The sequence below is a fragment of the Carcharodon carcharias genome, chromosome 27 (genome assembly GCF_017639515.1).
Source record: "Carcharodon carcharias isolate sCarCar2 chromosome 27, sCarCar2.pri, whole genome shotgun sequence".
NCBI lineage: Eukaryota > Metazoa > Chordata > Chondrichthyes > Lamniformes > Lamnidae > Carcharodon > Carcharodon carcharias.
In genome coordinates, this window is record NC_054493.1 from 15,651,386 (window position 1) to 15,678,861 (window position 27,476).

The 27,476-nt window shown below is 44.4% G+C and overlaps 1 long non-coding RNA gene across 1 annotated transcript; it reads right to left on the reverse strand.

Annotated features, from left to right (window-relative positions):
• Positions 1-1,086: 1,086 nt before the first annotated feature.
• Positions 1,087-6,165, reverse strand: LOC121270214. Its single transcript, XR_005941495.1, has 3 exons — positions 6,017-6,165; positions 4,772-4,887; positions 1,087-2,828 (listed from the first exon to the last, which is right to left on the reverse strand). It is a non-coding gene; the product is annotated as an uncharacterized LOC121270214 (long non-coding RNA).
• Positions 6,166-27,476: the final 21,311 nt, after the last annotated feature.

Genomic DNA, 27,476 nt, shown 5'->3' on the forward strand with positions numbered 1-27,476 from the left:
CGGGACGTCTTCAGGTTGGCAGGCTGTGACTAGCAGATGCCACAAGGATTAGTAGTTGTGTCTCAGCCATTTACAATCGATACCAATGACTTAGATGAGGGGACGGAGTGTAATGTATTCAGGTTTTCTGATGATACAATGTTGGGTGGGAAAGTAAGTGCTGAGGAGGACACAAAGAGGCTGCAGAGGGATATAGACAGGTTGGGTAAGAACATGGCAGATGGAATACAACATGGTGAAGTGTGAAATTATCCACTTCGGTAGGAACAATAAAAAAAAGAATATTTTTTGAATGGTGAGAGACTGGGAAATATTTGCTTTCAGAGGGACCTGGCTGTTCTTGTACATGAATCACAGAAAGTTAACATGCAGGTACAGCAACAAATGGTAAATGGTCTGTTAGCTTTTGTTACAAAGGGATTGGAGTATAAGAGTAAAGATGTCTTACTACAATTACACAGAACATTGGTGAGGCCTCATTTGGAGTACTGTGTGCAGTTTTAGTCTCATTACCTAAAGAAGGACATACCTGCCCGAGAGGGAGTGAAACAAACGTTCACCAAATTGGTTCCTGAGATGAGGGGATTGTCCCATGAGGAGACATCGAGTAGACCAGGCCTAGATTGAATGGACTTTATAAGAATGAGACATTCTCAAGGGGCATGACAGGATAGATGCTTAGAAAATGTTTCCCCTGCCTGGAGAATCCAGAACATGTGGATTAGTCTCAGAATAAGGGGTCAACCTTTCATGACTGAGATGAGGAGGAATTTCTTCATTCAGAATTGTGATCCTTTGCAACTTTCTACCCCAGGGAGTTGTGGTTCTCAGTTACATTTAAGACAGAGGTCGATAGGGTTTGGGTACAAGGGGAATTAGGTTTGTGGAGTGTGTAGAGTTGAGGTGGAAGATCAGCCATAATTGTATTGAATAGCAGAGCAGGCTTGATGGGCCGAATGGCCTCTTCCTACTCCTATTTCTTATGTCCGTTAAGCCTCGGTCTGGTCCCACTCAAGCTGCTGAGTGGGTGAATTAAATCTTTCTTCACAAATCACCCGGATACCAGACTACAAGTAAGGCCATGAACATTGTTTATTGTTTTCAAATCTCAGTGAAATGTGGGCACACAGACCCTTTCTAGACATGTCTAAATGTAATCAGAGTTAGCCGGCAGTTCAACACTAATGGGGAGAGAACAAGGAACAAAGACTCCACAGGATATTCAGTGATTCACTGCAAATCAGCACAAATGGATGCTGAGTATTAACTACAGCAGGGAGCAGAGTCTGGGGTTATCAATTGGTGAGTTTATTTTCAGAGTAATTCCTTCAATGTCTGACAAGTTAACAACTTTGAACAGCCTGTCTCTCAAATAGCTCGAACCCACTTGTGATTATAAACAATCAGAGCTTACCGAGCCTCATCCTCGAGTTACAGAACAGGCTTTCTCCCATCAATATAGAGCTGCAGGATTGCACTATGATCTGTTCATCTTTAGTTCAATACAGTTTCTGAGTGGATTTAAATTTAAAAACAAGGTTTGCAGACATGATGGTCTATTCACACAGGATTGAGAGACGGTGCAGGTACATGCTAAGTCTAACCTGGGCAACTGACATTAGAGATCAACCCCAACTGTCAGAATGGACATGGTTTAGTCCAGGATTTGATTAACAGCAGCAACAACAGCAGAATCCAACCCCTGTAATCACTTGTGAATTCGCTGATGTTTCAGCAGGTTGGATGAACGAGTAAATCTCTTCTCACACACAGAGCAGGTGAATGGCCTCTCCCCAGTGTGAATTTACTGATGTTTCAACAGATCATTTCTGCTTTTAAAGCGCTTCTCACAGTCAGAACATTGAAAAGGTCTCGTATCCGTTTGAACAAGGTGATGTGTAGTAAGATGAGATAAAGGAGTGAATCCCTTCCCACACTCAGAGCAGGTGAACGGCCTCTCACCAGTGTGAACTCGCTGGTGTGCAGTGAGATCACCTGCTCACCTGAACCCAGTCCCGCAGTGAGAACATGTGAACAGTCTCTCGTCAGTGTGAACAAGTTGATGGGACATCAGTTTCTCTGACCATTTAAAGCATTTCCCACAGTCTGGACATTTAAATGGTCTCTTGTCTGAGTGAACGTGCCAATGCCTCAACAGATTGGATGACCGAGTGAATCCCTTCCCACACTCGGAGCAGCTGAACGGCCTCTCCCCGATGTGAGTGCATTGGTGTTTCAGCAGGGTGGAGGATCCCCTGAAACTCTTCCCACACTCAGAGCAGCTGAACAGCATGGAACTGGTGTGAATGCGCTGGTGTTCCATCAGTGAACGTGGGCTTTTAAAGCTCTTTTCACAGTTACAGCATTTAAATTCTCCCTCGTCAGGACAGAAAAATGATTGAATCCCTGCCCACACACAGCAGGTGAATAGCCTCTCCCTGGTGTGAACTCGCTGGTGTGTGGTGAGGTCACCTGATCGCCTGAAGCCAGTCCCGCAGTGAGAGCACCTGAACGGCCTCTCCCCAGTGTGAACCCTTTGGTGTTGCAGCAGGTTGGATGACTGAGTGAATCCCTTCCCACACTCGGAGCAGGTAAACGGCCGCTCCCCAGTGTGACTGCGCCGATGAATTTCCAACTGAGATGAGTAATTGAACACCTTCCCACAGTCCCCACATTTATAGGGTTTCTCACCAGCGTGAACGGTGCTTTTTCCTTCCATGTTCCAAGGCTGATGACATTCCCGTCCTGATAAATTGAGAGGTTCCATCAGATCCTGATGTGATGTTTGGTTTCAGTTTCCCGACTGCAAATCCTCCCCTTCTAATACCCTGTGAAATTGATTTAAAACAGATAAAAGGGAGTGAGAGAGAACCCACAAAAACACAAGGGCAGGTTGTGAAATCGAGCTGAATAAATCTGGTCATTTGTGGGGCCGGCACCAGGGAAAAGTGACCATGAAAACTGCTGGATTATCATAAAAACCCAACTGGTTCACTAATGTCCTTCAGGGAACGGAACCTGCCAGCCGGTCTGGAGCTACACAAGAGCCTGGCCTCTATGGGAGGAGAAAGAGAGAGAGGTGGAGGAGGGGGCAGTGGAGATGGACTTGATACATGAGAATTTTGACATCATGTCCCAAACCCAGCACCCCATCTTCTAGAAGAGCAAGAGCAGCTGGTGCATGGGAAAACCATCATGTCCAAGACACACTAGCGAGTTCACCCTGGGAAGAGGCTTTGTTTTGTAACCTTTATTTTTAAAAGAAAGTATCTTTCTTTGGGCTATTCTCAAGGTTTTGCAAGACGAAACCAAACAGAAATTTGCTTGTACTTCTTGCAATTTAGTTATTGTCTTCACTGCTCACGAAGTGATCTGCTCGACAATGAGGGTGATCACTTTTTGGAACAACCTCCATTTTGTCTGTGACCTTGACCCTGAGCTTCCAGTCATTTGTCATTTTAATTCTCTGCCCCACTCCCACTCTGACTGTCATTGGCCTCCTGAACTTTTCCAATAAAGCTCAATGGGAACTCGAGGAACAGCAGCTCATCTTTCGATTCGACACTTTACAACCTTCCAGACTCAATATCGAGTTCAGCAGTTTCTGCACCAACAGGATCAGGATTGTCAGGATCAGGAATTCTCCACCTGAAAATGTGCTGGAACCTGATTCTATGTTTAGACTCCGCTCACTCATCCTAGATTCCCCAACCAGTGGAAATAGTTCCTCTCTATCCACCCTGACAGTTACAATTAATGTACTGAAAACTTTGATCGAATCACCTCTTAATCTTCTAAATTCAGGGATCATAATCCTCACAGTGAGTGGTGTGTTTTAGCAGAATGGATAGAGAGAGTCAATATATAATGAAAGGCGCAGTTCTAAAGAGTGAGCAGGGACAGAGGGACCTGCGGGTTCATGTGCAGAGATCTTTGAAGGTGACAGGCCATATTAAGAGAGTAGCTGTTTAAAGTAAATTGGATCTCGAGCTACATGAAGAGTGGCGTTGAGTACACAAACAGGGAAGTTATGCTGAATCTTTATAAAGCGCTGGTTAGGCCACAATTCGAGAATTGCATCCAGTTCTGGTCACCTCACTTTCGGAAGGGATGTGAAAGTCATTGAGAAAAGTGCAGAGGAGATTTACCAGAATGGTTCCTGCAAAGGAGGTTGAGGGGAGATTGATATGGGTGTACAAGATTATGACAGGTTTAGATAAGGTAGAAAAAGAAAGGTTATTCCCAACAGCTGATCACTCAAGGACTCATGGACACAGATTTAAGGATTTGGGTAAGAGATTGAGGGGCTTCTGAGGGAAAACATTTTTACACTGTGAGTGTAATGAGCTGGAACTTGTTGCCTATGAGGGTGGTGGAAATGGACATGATGAATGATCTCAAAAGGAAATTGGATAGGCACTTGAGGGAAATAAACCTGCAAGGATACAGGGTTAGAGCAGGGGAATGGGACTGACTGGATTGCGGTAGAGAGCTGGCATGGACTCAATGGGCCTAATGGCCTCCTCTGTGCCATAATAACTCTATAACTCTTTTGTGTACTGTCCCTTGTAATTTAAACCATGGAATTCAGATATCACTCAGGTAAATGTGTTACACTCCCTCCAAGGCCATTCTATCCTTCCTGTTGTTTATTGCCCAGAACTGAACATAACATGGTGTGCTCTAACCAGGGTTTGTGTGTCTCAGTGCTTTTCCAGTCACACTGATACCTGACATCTTCTCCCACAGAGAGAACAGACAAACCTTTTACCTTCCACATTCAGATGCTGCTGATATTTTGGTTCTGATGACGTGAGTGCCTTTGTCAGATCTTGATGTGAAGTTTGGTTTGAGTTTCCTTTTTGTCAATCCTCCACTTCCAGTACCCTGTAAGTTTACAGAAATCATCACCGTCAGTCTGGGATAGAAATTCACAGCATTCTCTCCTCTAGGGTTACAACTCTGATTAAATGTATCCCTGGAGGTTTAATCACATGACCTGCTCCCACACATCCACCCTTTACACATCCTTCCGACACTAATTGGAAAAAAAAGTTTAATTATCCAATTGGATGATGATTGATTGTCAGCCAAACAACCTTTATCCCATTTTCAATATTTTTATTTCTGGTAAAGAGAAACGTTCAAAGAAAATTACAAAAATATATATTTTTTAATGTCCTGGTGGTTTTTCTCCAGGGTTACACACCACAGTGTCCTGGGGATTCATCTTCAATTCCTGGAGAGTCCAAGGAGGTTATGCTGAACTTATATAAGACACTAGAGGTTTACAAGAATGGTTCCAGGGATGGGAAACTTCAGTTATGAAGATAGATTGGAGAGATTGGGACTGTTCTCCTTGGAGAGGAGAAAGCTAAGAGGAGTTTTGATAGAGATGCTCAAAATCATGAGGGCGTTGGATAGAGTGGAAAGGGAGAAACTGTTCCTGCTCGGAAAACAATGGAGAACAAGACGGCAAAGATTTAAAGTGATTTGCAAAAAAAGGCAAATGTGTTGTGAGAAAAAAACTTTTTCACACAGTGAGTGGTTCGAGTTTGGAATGCGCTGCCTGGAAGTGTGGTGGAGACAGGTTCAATCGAGGCATTCAAGAGGACAATGGATGATTATTTAAATAGAAACAATATGCAAGGGTACGGGGAAAAGGAGAATGGCACTGTTATAATGCTCATTTTGAGAGCCGGTACAGACATGATGGGCTGAATGGCCTCCTTTGTGCCGTCACAATTCTGTGAATCTGTGATGGGATGGCAACCCTTCCTCTGCTGCTGGTCCAGGATCACCCCCAATAAATATGGTGGTCGCGCACACGCAGTGCTGCACATTGCCCCCCAACAAGATGGCGGCCAGAAAACCAGGCTTACGAGCGGGAGGAGTCCCATTGCTTATACTCCTATCAGTGCCAAGGCGGGATCGATAAGTATTTATTTCGGGTTTCAGGCCTACACTGAGTACTTATGAAGCATCCACCCACATCGATGGTTCTAATCCTCCTCACCCAGCCACCGGCTCCATTACTCAACTGCACTCGATCACTTCCTATCCTTTCCATGCAGCTCCAGTGACAGCCCACATTGCGCATGCTCGGGTCGCAACGGAGCAGTGCGCTTACGCGAAGAGCCCCTGTATTGAGGATAGTGCACATTCATACTCGCAGCGAATGCTGGGTAAGATCTTCGCCATTGAAAATCGATAGTTGTTGATGGAACAAAGTTGTGTGATTCGATTACGATTGGAGCCATTGGGCCGCGATACCAATTTATTAAATTAATTGATGCAGCAACTAAAGGCCTTCTAACATAGTTTTGTACTGGGTGTGATTAAAAGCAAAACGAACACCTACAGTCAGGTGTGAACTCACCGGGATCTCAGCAGGTGGGGTATAAAAGTGCTTTTTCCCCATAGACAGAATAGTTAAACTGCACCTCACCAACATGAAAGCACTGACAGCGGATCAAGTGCTTTTAGCTTTTAAAGCTGGAATGTTAACCAGTGGCTGAACTGAGCAAATCCCTTCAGACACGGGATTTTACCCATGAGTTTCCCATTCAGACAGGAATCCCAAATGCTCCTAGTAATGAGTTCCACATTCTCAGCATTCTCCAGTTAAAGAAAAGCAAAATACTGTGGATGCATCAGATTTGAATTAACATTAGAAAATTCTGGAAATACTCTGTCGATCTGATTGCATCTGTGGAGATAGAAACAGAGTTTACATTTCAGGCAGATGAGCTTTCATCACAACTGCACAGACCTGAAATATTAACTCCCCTTCTCCTTCCACTTACATGCTGAGTATTTCCAGCATTTTCTGTTTTTATCTCTGGTTGCTCTAGAACTGTAATTAGATTTATCAGTAACAAACTGATATTTATTCTCATCTGTCCGTAACCGGAAACATCTCTCACTTGTCTACCCTGTCAAACCCTTTCATAATCTTAAATGTTCAGGTCATGCTTTACCCACTTTTCCAGAGAAAACATTTACAACCTGTCCAATTTTTCTTGTTGGGTGTAACCTGCCAGTTCTGGCATCATTCTTGTATTTTTTCTTGCATCTTCTCCAGTTCTTCTAGATCCATTTTATATATGAAGCTAATCTGAGCAGTAAACTCACTATTGTCCCCAAATGCCTGTATGTTGCAGCATTTTAATAATTAGCTGAATATAAGATGGGATAGAATGAGCAGATCCAACAAGCCAGTCTGTAACATTATGGAGCATCTACAAAATTGCATCTTTCCCTTACAGTGGGATGGTGGGGTGTTTAACTCTTAATCCATCAGTTATGATATGAAGAATATTCATGTCAGAGAAAGACAGGATTTCAGTGGGGTGACAGAAGCCAGATGAAAGTTCAGTTAATATGATTGCCAAGCAGTGAAAGGGAGCACTTGCGATTCATTTGCACCTTCTCTATTCATTTTCCAGATTAAAAATGAATTGAATCTATCACTCTCCACTTTGAATATATTTAAAATGCAAATCCATGATACTCGGGGAATCAATAGATTTGGGGATAGGGTGGAAAAGTGGGGCTAAGGTTAATCATTTAATGGTTCAGAGGCTCAAGGGGCCATATGGTCTACACCTGCTCCTATTTCTTGTGTTCTTACGAACATCATTGTGAATTATTTCCATGCAAGCACAGCAGATGCAGCACCCACACTTTCACCTCCCACTTCTTACATTCCAGGACTCCAAACACACTTTCCAAGTGGCACAATGATTTATTGTGTTTTCTTGCAATTTAATATTGTGTTACCTGCTCATAATGCGGTCTCCTCTATACTGAGGAGACTAAATCTGATTGGGTGATTTCTTTTTGGAACATCACCAGTCTGTGAGCTTCCGGTCATTTACTCTTTTAATTCTCACTTCAGGTCTGACCTCTGCCCTCAGCCTTCTGCACTCTTCTAATAAACCTCAAAGGAAATGCGAGGAACAGCACCTCGTTATTGATTGGCCACTTCACAACCTTCTGGACTCAACATTCATTTCAACAATTTCAGATCATAACCACTGCTCCCTTTTTTTCTACACAGTAGCTGATGCTAATTGTTCTGCTGTTACGATTTTTTACTTCTTCTGGACTTGTCTTTTATTTGTTCACTTGTTCCATTGGTTTATTTGCTTGTATAATTATCGCCCAATTTTGCCTTGCAACATCATCCCCCTTGTCATTTAATCTCCAGCTTTCCATTCTATCACAGGACCGTTTTTCTTTCCTGCTCTCTGCCTCTCTTATCTCCGATTATGTACTTGTTGGTAAAAGTTTGGATAAAAGTTCAGTAACCTGAAAAATTCGCTCTGTTTCCCCCTCCATTGTTTGCTGAGTGTTTCCAACATTTTCTGTTTTGAGGTCGGATTTCCAGCGTCTTGTTTTTCGGTCGCTGTGGATTAGTTTACTCTCACTTTCCGTTACTTGTTTAAAAGGTGAAGAAGAAACGTTTAAAGAATGAGACAACAGGAACTATCACCCTGTTCGACATGAAACTAAACTCATTTTTAATTCCTCACCAGTAACAATGTTAAACACAAAGCTTCCAGCCGGGATTGATAAAAGCAAAATACTGTGGATGCTGGAAATCTGAAACAGAAAACGAAGGAAAAACTCGGCATGTCTAACAGTATCTGTGGGGAGAGAATGAGAGTTTACGTTTCGAGATCGTATGACTTCTTCAGAGCCGGGATTGAACCGGAGACTTTCTCATGTAAAGTAAACGTGGTAATCACTGCACTGGGGAAATGAGTGTGAATTCCGCCCCGCCCCCGGACAGAGGGGAGCTGACCATCCATCTCGAGCTCTAATTCTCAAACAGAAAATGCTGCCAAGAATCAGCAAGTCAGGCTGAATCTGTGGCCGCTCTGTGTTTGAAACCGTCACAATGCCCGGGTGATTGACGGCTGCTCCGGCCCAATAGAAACTAGGGGCGGGGCAGGAAGACCGTGGAGCGGCTGGTCTTCCAACGAATCGGAGTGAATGAGGGGCGGGGCTCGTCTTGTGACAGAAGCATGCGCAGTGAGGGTAATGGTGAGAGTGAGAGACGCTTCTTTCTCGGATTCGCAATCGGTAAAGGGGGGTGGGGAATGGCGGGGCGGGGGAATGGCGGGGCGGAGGGAGCGATAGATCTGGTGGGTGGGCGGGGAGGCTTTTTAAACATGTTGTGTAAGCCGCGAAACCCGAAAAAGAACTTATCGTTCCACTGTTTTCACCAAGCGGGGCCAGTGATCGGGCTGGTTAACGGCCGCCATCTTTATTAGAGTAATGTGCTGCAGGGCGCATGCACGGCCGCCATCTTTGTAGGGGGCAATGTTAATGACTGGGAGGAGCTTGTTACCCATTGTTCAGAATGGGGACAGCTTGTCCATCAAGCTGTATTGCCCTTTGAGTCCCATTGTCTTATTGTGGAGGCAGAGCAGGAAAGAAAATGAAGCAAATCCTGCTGTCCTAATACCAATACCTCATGGAACCCAATGTGTCCAAAGCACTGTGCATCTGTTTAATCACATGAAGACCCACGGCAGAAACTCACGACCCTGATTGAATGTCATCCTTGAATCGAGGAACTGCTGATGACGACGAAGGGTAATGTGCAGCAGGGTGCATGCACGGTCACCTTGGGCCAGGTGGCAGGAGGGAAGAATATTGTGAATTTCTCTCCTAGACTGAGAGGGATGGATTTTTGAAACTCCTTTTACAGGGGATTAGAAGGGGAGGATTTACACACAGCAAAGTCAAATCAAGAAAAATGCTTTTCTATCCTGGACTGACAGTGATGGCTTTTGTGAACTTTGTTCACAGGGTATTAGAAGAAGATTTTCAGACAGGAAACTCATGCCAAATTTCACATCAACATCTGACAGAATCAGAAATTTATCAGGACCTGGATATTATCAGCCTTTGAGTGTAAGTATTGAGTTCCAGGTCATTACCACTCGCTGTGTAAAATTTTTTCCTCTCAACTCCTCAAAACCTTAAATCTATGGCAAGTAACCTTTTCACAATCAGATAATGGGAACAGTTTTTCTTTATCTACCTTACCTAAACCTCTTATAAACTTGTACACCTCTATCAAATCTCCCCTCAATCCCCTTTGCTCCAAGGAGAACAGCCCCAGTTTCTCCAACCTAACATTGCAAATAAAATTCACACCCTGGAAACATTCTGGTAAATCTCCTCTTCACCCTCTCAGGGACCCTCACATCCTTCATAATGTGTGTTGACTGGTTTGCACAGATCCAGATGTTCTGTATTCATGTCTGTGATATCATCACACACCGACAATTGCGCAGTGACATCACCCTGCTCCCTGGGTATTTCCTCAACTGGGAGATTTTTCTCTGACTCCAGTGCTTCTGATATCTTTCCAGCTGCAGGCTCCAGCAGGAGATTTTAATATTGAAAACAGTAAAATTGTTTCAGAGGTGAGTATTTTTGACATTCAGCTACCATTTAGAACTCTTAGTGCTGTACTTTGTTATCTGAGAGAGTTTCATGGCTCTTGGGCTGTGCAGCTCCTGTTCTGTGGATCTGAATCCATCTATTACTCTGTTTCACCTCTGCCCTTCCAGATGACCTCTCTTCCATTCTCTAACATCCTCTGCCTCCAGTATTGGCTGTATTTTATATTTTGCTTACCAGCTTTATCTTCCTACCATATTTTTCAGTCAGGAATTCTCAGTTGCTGCACTTTGGCCCATTTCTCTTCCGTTCCTAAGCTTATATTGACCACCAAATTCTACATCATTTTTATTCTCGGTGATTCATTGTGCACAACCTGAAACATTAACTATTTTGCTTTGTCCACTGACAATGCCTGATCTACTGAGTATTTCCAGCATTTGCTCTTTGTATTTCAGATTTCCAGCAACTTCAGTATTTTGTGTTTCTTTTATTGCAAGCATTGCTCACAGAACCAAGTCTATAAACACACATTATGAGTCGGTTTGTTGCCAGGTAGGCATTGGTTCAGAAGTTAGTCCTCAGCCTCCAGTATTGGTCCTTTTTAATCGAATCGGAGAATCATTGAATGATTACAATCCAGACGGAGGCCATTTGATCCTTTGTGCCTGTTCTGGTTCTCTGCAAGGACAGATCAGCTAGTCCCACTCCCTTGTCCTTTCTTCAGCAATTTTTTTTCTCCTAAAATTTTTTCCAATTCACTTTTTAAAGTCTTATTTGCATCAGTTTGAGATGGAGGAGAAGCTGCTGGGTTTAACCCTGAGGACTTTGGAACTCAGTTGGACTCAGCAATTTCAATCTGAAACTATCAAGGGAGGCAGATACTAGAGGAGATCTGGTTATTAAACAAACGCTGTCCGTACATTGTAAAAGAGTATTGTTTTTGGAATATATACATATTTTAAAAAAATTATTCTTGCGATTTGGACATCACTAAAAGGCCAGCAGCATATATTGCCAATGCCCAGTTGCTCATGGAGAAGATGATGTTTGACCTTCTTACCTCTGCAGGCCTTGTGGTGAAGGTGATCTCATGAAGCTTTTAGGTGAGGAGTTACACGATTTTGACCCAGCAACGATGAAGAAGCAGACATATACATCCAAGTCACTGGGGTGTGATCTTACTGAAATGTAAAAAATTTTGAGGGGCTTGTCAGGTTAGATGTTGAGATGATGTTTCCATTAGTGGGAGAATCTCGAACTAGGGGACAGAGTTACAGAATAAGGGGACACTCATTTAAAACTGAGATGCAAAGGAATTTCTTCTCTCAGAGGGTAGTGGATGTCTGGAATTCTCTACTCCAGAGATTTGTGGAGGCTAAATCACTGAAAGGATTTAAAGGAGGTAGATAGATTTTTGAAATATTGAGGAGTTGAGGGCTATGAAGAACTGGCATGAATAAGGAGTTGAGGCCTGGGGCCGAGCAGCCATGATTTTATTGAATGGCTGGATAGGCTTGAGGGGCCGAATGGCCTACTCCTGCTCTTATTTCTTATGTTCTAATAATTTGTATTTATATTGTGCCTTTAACGTGATAAAACTTTCCAAGACATTTCACAAAAATGTTATAAAGAAATATTTGAACTGAGCTACATAAGTTGTTGTGAGGGAGCAGGGCAGCAGGTGTCTGGCCAAAGAGGTAGTTTTGAGGATTATCTTAAAAGATGAGATTGAGGTAGCAACGGGGAGAGGTTTAAGGATGAAATTCCAGAGTTTTGGGGCCTAGGCAACTGAAAGGACGACCACCAATCATAAACGCCTGAATTAGATGAGTGCAATCTCTCTGCAGATGCTGTCAGACCTGCTGAGTTTTTCCAGGTATTTTTGTTTTTGATCTTGGAGGATTGACTGTTTGGAGGAGATTACAGAGATAGGGGAGAATACAACCATGGAGGAAAATAAAGGTGAGAATTTTAAAATTTTGGTGCTTCTTAAACAGGAGCTTTTGTAGGTCAGTGAGCATAGGGAGGACGGGCGAACAAGGCTTGGTGTGAGTAAACACATGGGCAGCAGAGTTTTATGTAACCTCAAGGTCACAGGGAGGTTGAATGTAGGGGGCCAGCAGGGAGTGTGTGAGGATAGTTAAGTCCAGGGGTAACAAAGGAATGGATGACAGTTTTAATAGCAGATTAACTGAGACGAGGATGGAGTCAGATGATGTTACTGAGGTGGAAGTAGGTGGTCTTGGTAATAATGTGGATTCGTGGCTGAAAGCTTATCTTGCTTGGGGTGAAATATTCTGCCATGGTTGTGAACAGCCTGGTTCAGCCTCAGACAGTTGGCAGAGAGAGGGATGGAATCGGTGGCTAAGGAGTGAAGTTTGTAGTGGGGACCGAAGACAAAGGCTTTGATCTTCCTGGTACTTAAGTGGAGGAAATTTCTGTTAATCCAGTACTGGATGTCAGACCAGTCAGGATGAAGAGTGACTTGGAGGGGAACTTGGAGGTGATGGTGTTCACATACACCTGATACCCTGGTCCTTTTAGTAGGTTCTGGGTTTGTTCCCTCTCCTTGACCCCCTGCCTGTTCCACCTTTCTCTCTCTCTCTCTCTCTCTCTCTCTCCTCCCATAGAGGCCAGTGTCTTGTGTAGGTCCACTCTGGGTGACAGGTTCCCTTCCCTGAAGCAGTTGGGTTTTTATGACAATCCAGCAGTTTTCATGGTCACTTCTTCCTTGTACCGGCCCCACAAATTACCAGATTGATTCAGTTCAATTTCACAACTTGCCTTTGTGTTTTTGTGGGTTCTCTCTCACCCCCTTTTTTCTGTTTTAAATCACTTTCAGTCATGAACCTAAAGCCAAACATCACATCAGGAGCTGACAGTCGCCCAATTTATCATAACTGGAAAGCATCAGCCTTTGAACGTGGAAGGAAAAAGCACCGTTCACATCGCGGAGAAACAGTACATGTGTTCTGTGTGTGGACGAGGCTTCAGACAATCATCTGGTCTGTCGAGACACAAGTGCAGTCACACTGGGGAGAAACCATGAAAATGTGGGGATTGTGGGAAGAGATTCAATTACCTGTCTGACCTGGAAACTCATCGACGCAGTCACACTGGGGAGAGGCCGTTCACCTGCTCTATGTGTGGGAAGGGATTCACTCAGTCATCCAGCCTGCTGAGACACCAGCGAGATCACACTGAGGAGAGACCTTTCAAATGCCCGGACTGCGAGAAGTGCTTTAAAAGTTCTGGGGAACTGATGTCCCATCAACGTGTTCACACTGAGGAGAGACCATTCAGGTGCTCTCATTGTGGGACTGGATTCAGGCGATCAGAACAGCTCACTGTGCACCAGCGAATTCACTCTGGGGAGAGGCCATTCACCTGCATGGAATGTAGGAAGGGATTCACTCAGTTATCCACCCTGCTGAATCACCAGTGAATTCACACCAGTGAGAGGCCAATCACCTGCTCTGAGTGTGGGAAAAGATTCACAACTTCATCCACGCTGCTAAAGCACCAGCGAGTCACAAGTTTCTACATTGATGGATTTTGCTGTTAATCACATTCAGGACTGAACCATGTTCATTGGGGTCTGTTTCTGCTGATGTTAATAAACTCCAGCCCAGTTAGCGGGGATATTATTCTGGCAATAATTAAATAAATCAGCTTTATGTTGAACACACAGCCTGTTGAATCTTTTTAGTATCTCTAATACAAGTTAGTTCCTTCTGAAGGGCTCTACCCAGCCTCCTCCATCCTCAGTCCCAACAACAAGTGCGGGGAGCTCATGGAGTTTCTTTGTCACTAAGATTGAGACAATCCGATCAGCTACCTCTGCTGCTTCCCTCTTTCCCACCAGCCCACCGGGCCAAACAGTCTCTACAGTTCCTCTTTGACCAAGCCCTGAAATTGCATCTTTCTCCAGTTTCTCTTCTACCTCCTGTCAATCCCTGTTAGAGCTCATCTTGTCTACGAGACCCGCATCCAAGTCCCTCGACCCTATTCTCATTAAACTGCTGACCATCCATGTTAGTTGATGTTGTTAATTTTTCTCTCTCTTTCCTGGTACTGTCACCCTCACCTTGAAATGCACCATCGTCACCATCCTGAGGGAAACCAACACTTGACTCCACAGTCTAACCAAACTACCACCCCATCTCCGACCTCCATTTCCTCTGCAAAATCCTTGTTCTTGGTGTCCCCCAAGGATCTATCCTTGGACCCTCCTATTTCTCATCTACAAGCTGCTACTAGGCAACATCATCCAAAAGCACCGTGTTAGTTTTCACATGTACACTGACAACGCCCAGCTCTACCTCATCACCATCCCTCTTCATTCCTCCACTGTTACTAAATTATCAAACTGCTTATCTGACATCCAGTACTGCATGAGCAGAAATTTCTGCTAATTAAAAATTGGAAAGACCAAAGTAATTGTCTTCAGTCACCGCTACAAATTCCATTCCCTAACTACTGAGTCCATCCCTCTCCCTGGGAACTGTCTGAGGCTGAAACACATTCTTCACAATCGTGGTGTCAGATTTGACCCCATGATGAGTTCCTGACCACATATCCACACCATCACTAATACCAGATATTTCAATCTCCCTATCGTCACCTGTCTCCACCCCACCCCAGCTCATCTGCTGCTGAAACCCTCATCCATGCCTGTGTTACCTTTAGACTTGACAATTGCAATACATTCCTGACCAGACTCTCATATTCACCTCACCCCACCCCCACCTGGAAACGTGAGATTGTCCAAAACTCTGCTGCCCATGTGCTTTGTCACGCCAATTCCCATTCACCCATCACTCCTGTGTTCTCTGCTCTACAGTGGCCACTGGTTAAAACTTGGTTTTGACCAAATCCTGATTTTAAAATTGTAGCCTTGTTTTCAAGTTCCTCTATGGCCCCATCCCTCCGAATCTTTGTAATCTCCAGCCTCACACCCTTTGAGATATCTGCTCTGCTCTTATTCTGGCCCCTTCAACATTCCTGATTTTAATTATTCCACCATTAGTAGCTGTACCCAGGCATTAAGTTCCCTCCCTAACCCGCTCTGCTCTTCTAGCTCTCTCTCCTGATTAAAGATGCTCGTTAAAATCTACCTCTCCAATCAAGGTTTTGGCCATCTACCTTAATAATGTCCTGTGTAACTCAGTGCCAATTTTTTCTTTGTGAAATTCCTCTGAAGCACTTGGGATGTTTTATTACATCCAGTTTCACAACAGCCAGTTTGTGCAAGTAAGATTCCACAAACAGCAATCAGACCAGTGACTAATTAATCCAGTTTTTTTTGGTGGTGATAGTTAAAGCACGAATATTGGTCCCACTGCACCAGGAGAACTCACCTGTCGACACTTTGTGGAGTTGTTGAGGTCTCCTGAGCTGAGAGTGTAGCTGATTGAGCTGTCGGGCCTGCAGTGTACCTTGAAGAACCGCTGTCTGGGATCTTTCCTCTTAATTCACTGACTCCCAGTTGGAGTTTTTCTACAGTAAAGTAGTTAACTTTGAATATCAATCCTAATTTAATCTTTGGATCAAAATCTACAACTTTTATTCAGCTATAAAAGAAAGTTCTCGTGTTCATTTGGCACCTTTCACATCCTCAGAAAATCTCAAAGTGATTCACAGTCAATGATGCATTTGGAAGGACGAATGAGGAGAGGCAGTATAAACTAAATGGTACAATTTTAAACACAGTGCAGGAACAGAGTGACCTGGGAGTGTATGGACACAAACCCTTGAATCTGTCAGGACATGTTGATCGATTGTTTATAAAAATATAATGGGAACCTCAGTTTACTGATGGGGACATGGAGTGGAAAAGCAGGGCAGTTATCCTAAATCTTTATAAATCACTGATCAGCTGTAGTCTTGTGCTCAATTCTGAGCACCACACTTTGGGAAAGATGTCTAGGGCTTCGAGAGAGTGCAGGGAAAATTTATCAGAATTGTATCAGGGGTGAGAGGTTTCAGTTACGCGGAGAGACTGGAAAAGCTGGAATTGTTCTCTTTAGAGCAGAGAGAGAAGGTTAAGGACTGATTTAATAGAGGTGTGGAAATTTTTATTTTTTAGGAGTTTTCATTTACATTGGGAGAAATTGTTTCCATTGGCGGGATGGTTGGTGTGTCCACAGGTTGAGTGAGTAGTGAATCTCTTCCCACACTCAGTGCAGGTGAACGGTTTCTCTTCAGTGTGAGTGAATTGGTATTTCATCAGATCTTTAGAGCTTTTAAAACTCTTCACACAGTGGGAACAATTAAAAGGTCTCTTATCAGAGTGAACAACTTGATGGGCATGAGGCTGGACACACAAATGAATCCTTTCCTACAAATGGAGCAGATGAACAGAATCTCCTTGATGTGAACTTGTGGGTTGTAGGGATTGAACTCCTTACTTACAACAGGATCAGATGTGACAATAAAGTTCAGTTATGGAGCAGCTTTATTAAGAGAAAGGCAGGAGAAACTTCTGAACTAAAGGTAAAGTTCAAGCAGTGATTTACAGAATAATGTGAGCTCTATACTTACCGTGTCGTATCTGGACAGCAGAGCGCACTTCTTTCCCCATAGCTTTTGGTTTTCATGTGGAGTTTCCAGCTTTCTTTCTTATTTCTTTGTCTTCTTCCCTTTGTTCTTTTCTCCACTGCATCAAACCCCTTGAGAGGACTGTTCTTATGCTGGAAACCTCCCCCCCCAACCCCACCCAACCCCCCAACTGGCTCCCCTGAGGTCACCAATTAGAACTGTCCATGTACATTTCACAACACAATCATGTGGCTCTTGTCCAATCACAGGTGTGTTCATCTGAACAGTGTTCACCTGTTGTTGAGAGCACACACATTCCTCTGTGATTACATAGAACTTCTACACTTCCATCATCTCATAGTTCCAAACTAGGACAAGCCGGTTCAAATCATGGCATCACCTCCACAGATTCTGCCCTATAGATCAACACACAGGCAAAGAAAGAACACAACTCCTACAGACTGTATAAATACACAGACAAAGAAAGAACAGAATTCTTACAGACTGTATCCAGAGAATGGGTGACTGAGTGAATCGCTTCCCACACACAGTGTAAGTTTCACAGTTTCTCCTCACTGTGAGTGTGCTGGCATTTCTGGAAGCTGGATGATTCGGTGAATCCCTTCCTCCACACGGTGCAGGGTAACAGTCTCTCCCCAGTGTGACTGAGCCAATGAGTTTCCAGTTGGGATGGAGAGCTGAATCCCTTCCCACAATCCCCGCATTTCCATGGTTTCTCCCTGTTGTGGGTATCCTTGTGTCTCTCCAGGTTGGACAATCAATTGAAGCTTTACATAGGATTACATAGACATACAGCACAGAAACAGACCATTTGGCCCATCCAGTCCATTTCGGTGTTTATGTTCCATTCGAGCCAAGTCGATCACCGTAACCCAATATCCCCTTCTCCCTCATGTTTGTCCCCATAAGTACATTGATACTATTCACTTCACTCACGCCATCTGTGGGTGAAGAAGTTTCTTCTGAATTCCCTATTGGATTCTTGGTGATAATCTTATATTGATGGTGTCTAATTACACTTTTCTCCACAAGAGTAAAATTCTCCCTGTATCCTCTCTATCAAAACCTTTCATCATTTTAAATGATTAGCTCAGCCCTCAGACATCTTATTTCAAAAGAAAAAAGACCAAGTTTGTTTGTGTGTGTGCGTTCTCATGACATATAAACCCACGCATTTATTGCCAATCCCTAATTGTCCTTGTTTAGAGAGCATTTTAGGAGTTGCTGTGGGTCTGGAGTCATATGTAGGCCAGACCAGGTGAGGATGACAGATTTCCTTTCCTAAAGGGCATCAGTGAACCAGATGGGTTTTTATGACAATGGTTTCATGGTCATCATTGGACTTCTAATTCCAGATATTTGAATTCAAATTCCACCATCTGCCATGCTGGGATTCAAACCCACATCCCCATTACCCTGGGTCTCTGGAACACGAGTCCAGTGACAATACCACTCCACCACTTCCCCTTAAATTCATATGGTGACCAGAACTGCACACAGTATTTGGCTGTTGGGTTTATGTTGTGCATCAGGTGGGCTTTGCTTTTTGCTTCAATGACAGATGTCATCTTTGCTGAGTCGGTCTCAAACCTGTCTTTGTGTGGGTTCCACCTTTACCAAATGTTGCTGCTGCTGTGTCAGAAATGATTGAACTCAGCGACTTCCAAGCTTCATCAATATCAATGTTGATTGATGAAGCTTTTATTAATCTGCCTGTAAAATATTTCACCATTTTAATTGCTGTTCCTTCATAATTTAACTTCATAATGGAGGTGTCACTGTGAAGAATGTGGAAGTCAGTAAGAATTGTCAGCAAGAGTTAATCAGCACTTTCTAATTGGAGATGTTAATCAGTGGAACCTTTCAAACACTGAATTGTAGATTTTGCATCAAAGATCAATTTAAGATTGAAGCAAAAGTTCATAATTTTAGTGTAAATTAGCTGCTATTGAGAGTTCTCATATTAAGGAGAAAGATCACAGATGAAGCTTTTAAAGAGGGAGAATGCAGCCCTGAAAATCAGTGACATTTCCAGAATATTAAACTTCAGCCACTTAGTTTTGTTAACGTCAGCAGAAACAAACCAATTATTGTCAGACTATCGATCCTAGGTGTGATTAACAGCAGCAAAAGCAGAATCCAACCCCCCTGTAATCACTTGTTAATCCGCTCATGTCTCAACAGATGTTGTGACTGAGTGAATCCCATCCCTCACAAGGAGCAAGTGAACGGTCTGTCCCCAGTGTGAACTCGCTGATGTGTCAGCAGTTGGGATAACCAAGGGAATCCCTTCCCACACAAGGAGCAGATGAATGGTCGATCCCCAATGTGAACTCGCTGATGTGTCAACAGTTGGGATGAGCAAGGAAATCCCTTCCACACATGGAGTAGGTGAACGGCTTCTCCCCAGTGTGAGTACGTTGGTGTTCACTGAGGTCGGTTGACTGCCTGAAACTCTTTCCGCAGGAAGTACAGCTGAACGGATTCTCCTTCGTGTGCTGTTCGGTGGTGTTACTGGAGGGCGAATACCTCAGTGAATCCCTTCGCACGCAGAATCACACAGTACAGGAGAAGACCTTCGGCCCATCGAGTTTGCACCGACACGTGAGAAACACCTGACCTACCTACCTAATCCCATTTACCAGCACTTGGCCCATCACCTTGAATGTTATGACGCGCCAAGTGCTCATCCAGGTACTTTTTAAAGGATGTGAGGCAACCCGTCTCCACCACCCTCCCAGGCAGCGCATTCCAGACCGTCACCACCCTCTGGGTAAAAATGTTTTTCCTCTCATTCCCCGCTAAACCTCCTGCCCCTCACCTTGAACTTATGTCCCCTTGTGACTGACCCTTCAACTAAGTGGAACAGCTGCTTCCTATCCACCCTGTCCATGCCCCTCATAACCTTGTACACCTCGATCAAGTCGCCCCGCAGTCTTCTCTGCTCCAGCAAAAACAACCTCTCTTCATAACTTAAATGTTTCATCCCAGGTAACATCCTGGTGAATCTCCTCTGCACCCCCTCCAGTGCAATCACATCCTTGTTATAATGTGGTGACCAGAACTGCACACAGTACTCCAGCTGTGGCCTCACCAAGGTTCTATACAATCCAACATGACCTCCCTACTTTTGTAATCTATGCCTCGATTGATGAAGGCAAGTGTCCCATATGCCATTTTCACCACCCCACTAACATGCCCCTCCACCTTCAGACATCTATGGACACACATGCAAAGGTCCCTTTGTTCCTCAGAACTCCCTAGTGTCATGTCATTCATTGAATACGTCCTTGTCAAATTACTCCTTCCAAAGTATATCACCTCACACTTTTCAGGGTTAAATTCCATCTGCCACTTATCTGCCCATTTGACCATCCCTTCTATATCTTCCTGTAGCCCGAGACATTCAACTGTTAACTACCCGGCCAATCTTTGTGTCATCCACAAACTTACTAATCCTACCCCTCACATAGTCATCTATGTCGTTTATATAAATGACAAATAATAAGGGATGCAGCACAGATCCCTGTGGTACACCACTGGACACTGGTTTCCAGTCACTGAAGCAAAAGCATATCCTTGCAACAACGCCCACACACGAAGTAAGTGAATGGTCTCCCACCCATGTCAATCCGCTGGTGTTCAGTAAGGATGGATGAAGACTTGAACCTCTCTCCACAGGTTGTGCAGCTGAATGGTTTCTTCTCAGTGTGAACTCGCTGGTGTGACTGAAGGCCGGATGACCGAGTGAATCCCATCCCACACATGGAACAACTGAATGGCATTTCCCCATTGTGAATGCATTGATGAATTTCCAGCCTGGATGAAGAATTGAATCCTTTACCGCATTCCTTCCAGTTCCATGGTTTCTCCATGGTGCCGGTGGCCTTGTGTCTCTTCAGATTGGACAATCAGTTGAAGCCTCGTCCACACACAGAACACGTGTATGGTTTCTCCCCACTGTGAATGGTGTGATCTTTATTCAGGCTGTGTAACTAAAGCTCTTTCCACAGTCAGTACACTGGAACACTCTCACTCAAGTGTGCGTGTCTTGGTGATTTTCCAGTCATACTGATGTTTGAAACATTTCCCCACAGGCAGAACAAACAAACATTTCTCCATCCGCATTGAAAGGCTGATGATCTTCAGGTCCTGATGAATCGAGTGACTCTGTCAGATCATGCTGTGGTGTTCGGTTGGAGCCTCCTGCCTGTAAAACCCATTCTAATATCCTGGAAAAGGAGTTTACAAAACTCATCACTGTAAAGACAGGATAGAAATTCTAAACAGACAATTTTGGTTTATATGGAACATGGTTTCCTCTCTTGTTCCTGCAAGGCAGTAAACCCTCATCCCACACACTCTTCCTCCTCCCTGTGCTGGAATCCAAAACATAGGATTTTACAGAATTGTCCTGTATTCAGCTGTCCTGGGCTTCCTGGTGCAGAACACTGTTTGTCCCTTAAATTGGACCTTTGTGGTCATGCCTCATGCAGAACACTGTGCCTTACTGTTTCTGTGCTCCAACAGCTTTGGCAGCCAATTCACCCCATTCCTCCGCGCCTCACCAGCTCTGGCAGCATCCCAACCAAGACCCTCCCACCCACTCATACGGACTCCCATGGCAGTTTGTCCCTTAATTTTCTCCATGAGATATGGTCATCCTGCCAAACCCATCATACCATCTCCACCATTCCTCTCCTCACTCCCAGTTTATCCCTCTCTCTAATCTGGCTGGGTTCTGTTCTCAAGTCCCTGTGTGGAGAGTGAGAATGTAATCAATGAATTCATCATTTTCTCTCCTGGTCACTGGGACCATGAAGCCCCACCCACTCTCTGTTGCATCCCCAAGATGGCCACACACAGATAAATTATACCAAAGAACTTTCCTAACCCCCACAGCCTATCTACATGACATGATATACCAAGGATGATCCGAACAGAAATGTAAATTAACTGTCTTTTACTGTAAAAACAACCCCTTTGATTTTTTGACCCACGAGGCTAATTTATATCTCTAATGGTGAGTTCCAAAGACTCACAGCCCTCTGAGGGAAAAAATTTCTCCTCATCTCTGTCTTAAATGAGCAACCCCTTATTTATAATCAGTGACCCCCTAGTTCTAGATTCTCCGACAGGAGGAAACATCCTCTCCACATCCACCCTGTCAAGACCCCTCAGGATCTTAAACATTTCAATTAAGTCAGCTCTTATTCTTCTAAATTCCAGTGGATACAAGCCTAACCTGTCTAAGCCAAACCTTGGTGGGAGGGGAGGCGGTGGCACAGTGGTATTGTCACTGACTAGTATTCCAGAGACCCAGGGTATTGCTCTGGGGACTCAGGTTTGAATCTTACCAAGGCAAATGCTGGAATTTAAATCCAATAAAACATCTGGAGTTCAAAGTCTGTTGATGACCATGAAACCATTGCCGATTGTTGTAAAAACCCATCTGGTTCACTAATGCCCTTTACTGTGCAATCCTTTCCTAGTCTGGACTGCATGTGACTCCAGACCCACAACAATGTGGTTGACTCTGAAACGCCTCTGAACAAGGGCAATTAGGGATGGGCAACAAATGCTGGCCTAGCCAGCAACATCCACATCCCATGAACAAATGAAAAAAAAGCCTTTCCTCATAAGACAACCCACCCATTCCTGGTATTAGTCTAGTAAACCATCTCCGAACTGCTTCTAACACATTGACAACTTTCCTAAATAAGTAGAACAGTACTGTACACAATAGTCTAGATGTTTTTTGTTCATTCATTCATGCAATGTGGGCTTCACTGGCTGGGCCAGCATTTATTGCCCATCCCTAGTTGCCCTTGAGAAGGTGGCGGTGAGCTGCCTTCTTGAACCGCTGCAGTCCATGTGGTGTAGGTACATCCACAGTGCTGTTAGGGAGGGAGTTCCAGGATTTTGACCCAGCAACAGTAAAGAACGGCGATATATTTCTAAGTCAGTCTAGTGAGTGACTTGGAGGGAAACTTCCAGGTGGTGGTATTCCCATCTATCTGCTGCCTTTCACCTTCCAGATGGTAGCGGTTGTGGGTTTGAAAGGTGCTGTTGAAGGGGCCTTGGTGAATTCTTGCAGTGCACCTTGCAGATGGTACACACTGCTGCTACTGTGCATCGGTGGTGGAGGGAGTGAATGTTTGAGGATGTGGTGCCAATCAAGCAGGCTACTTTGTCCTGGACGGTGTAAAGTTTCTTGAGTGTTGTGGGAGCTGCACTCATCCAGGCAAGTGGGGAGTATTCCAACACACTCCTGACTTGTGCCTTGTAGATGGTAGACAGGCTTTGGGGAGTCAGGAGGTGAGTTATTCGATGCATGATTCCTAGCCTCTGACCTGCTCTTGTAGCCACAGTATTTATATGGCTGGTCCAGTTCAGTTTCTGGTCAATGGTAACCCCCAGGATGTTGATCGTGGGGGATTCAGTGATGGTAATGCCTTTGAACATCAAGGGCCAATGGTTGGATTCTTTCTTGCTGGAGATGGTCATTGCCTGACACTTCTATGGCGTGAATGTTACTTGCCATTTGTCAGCCCAAATCTGGATATTGTCCAGGTTTAGCTGCATTTGGACATGGACTGTGAAGGACCCCATGGCCACTACTTGGAAGGAGAGGAGGGGAGTTCTCCCCTGTGAGGCCAATATTTCACCCTCAACTAATCTCATGAAAAACAGATCATCTCTGGTCATTATCACATTGCTGTTTGTGGAGGCTTACTGCACACAGAGATGTCCTGAGATTGCGAAAGGCACTTCACAATTGTCAACTCCAGCCTGGATACTGTGGTTAGCAACAACAGCATCAACACTTCCCCAATATCATAATTAACAAGGTTCACTCCTGAATCTGATTAACAGCAGCAGAATCAGAGCAGTGCAGTCACATGTGAACTCGCTGGTGTTTCCCCAGGTTGGATGATCGATTAAATCCCTTCCCATACATGGAGCAGGTGAAGGGTCTCTCCCCGGTGTGAACTCGCTGGTGTGTCAGCAGCGCTGATGATTGTGTGAATCCCTTCCCGCACTTGGAGCAGGCAAATGGCCTCTCCCCAGTGTGAATGCGCTGGTGGCTCAGCAGGTGGGATGATCGTGTGAATCCCTTTCCACATTCAGAGCAGGTGAATGGCCTCTCCTCAGTGTGAACTTGTTGGTGTGTCAACAGGTTGGATGACTGACTGAATCCCTTCCTACACTGGGAGCAGGTGAATGACCTGTCCCCAGTGTGAGTGCGCTGGTGTGTAGTGAGGTGAGACGATTGCCTGAAGCCAGTCCCACAGTGAGAGCACCTGAACGGTCTCTCATCAGTGTGAATACGTTGATGATATTGCAGATCCCCAGGAGTTTTGAAGCACTTCCCACAGCCTGAACATTTAAAAAGTCTCTCGTCAGTGTGAACTCATTGGTGTGTCAGAAGATGGGGTGATGTCCTTAATCTCTTCCCACACTGTGAGCAGCTGAATGGTGCATACCTGGTGTGAATGTGCTGGTGCACCCTCGGTCCGTGCGGGTTTTTAAAGCTCTTTTCACATTTGGGACATTTAAACTCTCTCTTGTCAGTGTGAACTTGCTGGTGGTGTTTCAGTAGGTGGGATGAGAGAGTGAATCCTTTTCCACGCACAGAACAGGTGAACGGCCTCTCCCCAGTGTGAAGTTGCTGGTGCCTCTGAAGACAGACTAACTGAACGAATCCCTTCACACACACAGAGCAGATGAACGGCCTTTCTCCAGTGTGATTGCTTCAATAAGTTTCCAGCTCAGACGGGGATCTGAATCCCTTCCCACAGTCCCCACATTTCCAGGGTTTCTCCCTGGTGTGAATGGTACTTTTTGCTTCCATGTTCAAAGGCTGATAATATTCAGGTCCTGATGAATCGAGCCATGGCAGATTTTGATGTGATGTTTGGTTTGACTTTCCCAACTGAAAATCTTTCTAAGACCCTGTAAAATTAATTTAAAACAAACAAGGAAATATGAAACAGAACCCACAAAAACACAAAGGCAGGCTGTGAAATTGAGCTGAATGGATCTGGTAATTTGTGGGGCCGGCACTAGGAAAAAATGACGATGAAAATTGCTGGATTGTCATAAAAACCCAACTGGTTCATCAATGTCCTTCAGGGAAGGGAACCTGCCTCCCGGTCTGGGCCTACACAAGACTCTGGCCTCTATGGGAGAAGAGAGAGAGGTGGAGGAAGGGAAAAGGAGATGGATTTCATAGATCTGCAATTCAACCAGAATTTTTGATAGAATCTCCCAAACCCATGACACCCACCACCTGGAAAGACATGGTGCATGGGGATAACCATCAGCTCCAAGACACACAGCAGTGAGTTCACACTGAGGAGAGGCCGGACACCTGCTCCATCATCCAACCGGCTGACACACCAGCGAGTTCAGCAGTGACTCCAGGAGTTGGATTCTGCTGTTATTCATATTCAGGACTGAACCATGTTCATTCTGATAGTTTGGGTTTGTTTCTGCTGATGTTAATAATCTCTATAACTGGACTGGTGATTTAATATTTTGGAAATCAGCTTGTTTTACTTTGTAACCCTTACTCTCCAAATGAAGCATCCTTCTTTGGCCTACAACAAACAGTGATTTACTTATAATTTTTTCCATTTAGTTTCTTTATTCAGTGCTCACCATGTGGTCTGCACTACATGGGGCAGATCAAACACAGATTGGGTGATCACTTTGTGGAACAACCTCCGTTCAGTCTCTGAGTTTGACCCTGAGTTCCAGTCACTTGTCATTCTAATTGTCTACCCCACTCCCACTCTGACCTCTCTGTCCTTGGCCCCAAGAACTGTTCTAATGAAGTTCATTGGGAGCTTGAGGAACAGCAGCTCATCTTTCGATTCGACACCTTACAACCTTCCAGACTCAATATTGGGTTCAGCAGTTTCTGCACCAACAGAGAGCTGTCAGGATCGGGAACTCTTGACCTGAATAGGTGCTGGAACCTGATTCTACAGGGAATTTTAAAAGGAAGTTAACAGGGATTTGAGAATGAGGAACTTACTGATTACAAACAGAATGCGGGTATGTGGGTCTAAACATGACTGCTCTTTCAAAGAGACAACAGAAGCACAAAAGGTTGAATGGTCTCTTTCTGTGCTGTAAGTTTCTATGATTCTAGGGGATGGCTATTTAGTCCCTTGTGTCTGTACCATCATGAAATGAGATCATGGCTGATCTGTGATCTAACTCTATACACTTGCTTTTGCTCCACATCCATTAATATCTTTGGTTAACAAAGATTGTTCAATGTCAGATTTAACATTAACATCAATCTCGCATTAACTGCTGTTTGTGGAACAGAGTACCTCACTTCTACCTCCCTTTGTGTAGAGGTGTTTGCTAACTTCACTTCTGAAAGGTCTGGCTCCCAGGTTTACACTATGCCCCCTGTCCCAGATTTTCCAACTGGTGGAAATTGTTTCTCTCTATCTATCCACTCAATTCCAATTAATATTTTGACAACTTTGATCAAATCACCCCTTAATCTTTTAAATTCCAGGGAATACAACCCAACTTTGTGATATCTCTCCTCACAATTTAACTCTTGGAGTCCAGGTATCATTCAGGTAAGTCTGTGCTGCACTCCCTCCAAGGAAAATGTAGCCTTCCTGCCCAGAACTGAAAACTGATATCCAGGTTGGTCTGACCAGGGCTTTGTGTATCCAGGTGCTTTTCCAGTCACAGTGATACCTGAAATTAAATTATCAGGAGAGATGACTGAAACTCGGATTGTGTTTCCAGGAATTTATTCAAGATAGAGAGAAATTATTTCTGTTAACTAGGGAGTTGTGGACTAGGGACATAGTCTAAAAATTGTAGCCAGGTCTTTCAGATTGAAATGAGGTAACAATTGTTGACACAAAAACAAAAGTTTGGAATTCTCTCCCACAAATGACAATCCCCTCACCAATATGGCCACCCATTCACCCCCCACCTTCCCCTCCCAAGATGGTGACAGGCATAAGCCAGGCCTCTTACCAGGGTTACAGAACAAAAACAGAATTACCTGGAAAAACTCAGCAGGTCTGGTAGCATCGGCGGAGAGGAAAATAGTTGACATTTCGAGTCCTCATGACCCTTCAACAGAACTCAACTGAGTTCTGTTGAAGGGTCATGAGGACTCGAAACATCAACTATTTTCTTCTCCGCCGATGCTGCCAGACCTGCTGAGTTTTTCCAGGTAATTCTGTTTTTGTTTTGGATTTCTAGTATCCGCAGTTTTTTTGTTTTTATCTCTTACCAGGGTTTCCAGTCCCACAGCCACCATGATTTTTAAAAATTTCTCTGATGGGATGTGGGCATTGCCCATCCCGAATAGCCCTGGAACTGAGTGGCTTGCTGGACCGTTTCAGAGTGAACCACTTCACTGTGGGTCTGGAGTCACATGTCGGTTGGCAGATTTCCTTCCCTGAAGGGGCGCTGGTGAACCAGATGGGTTTAAAACAACC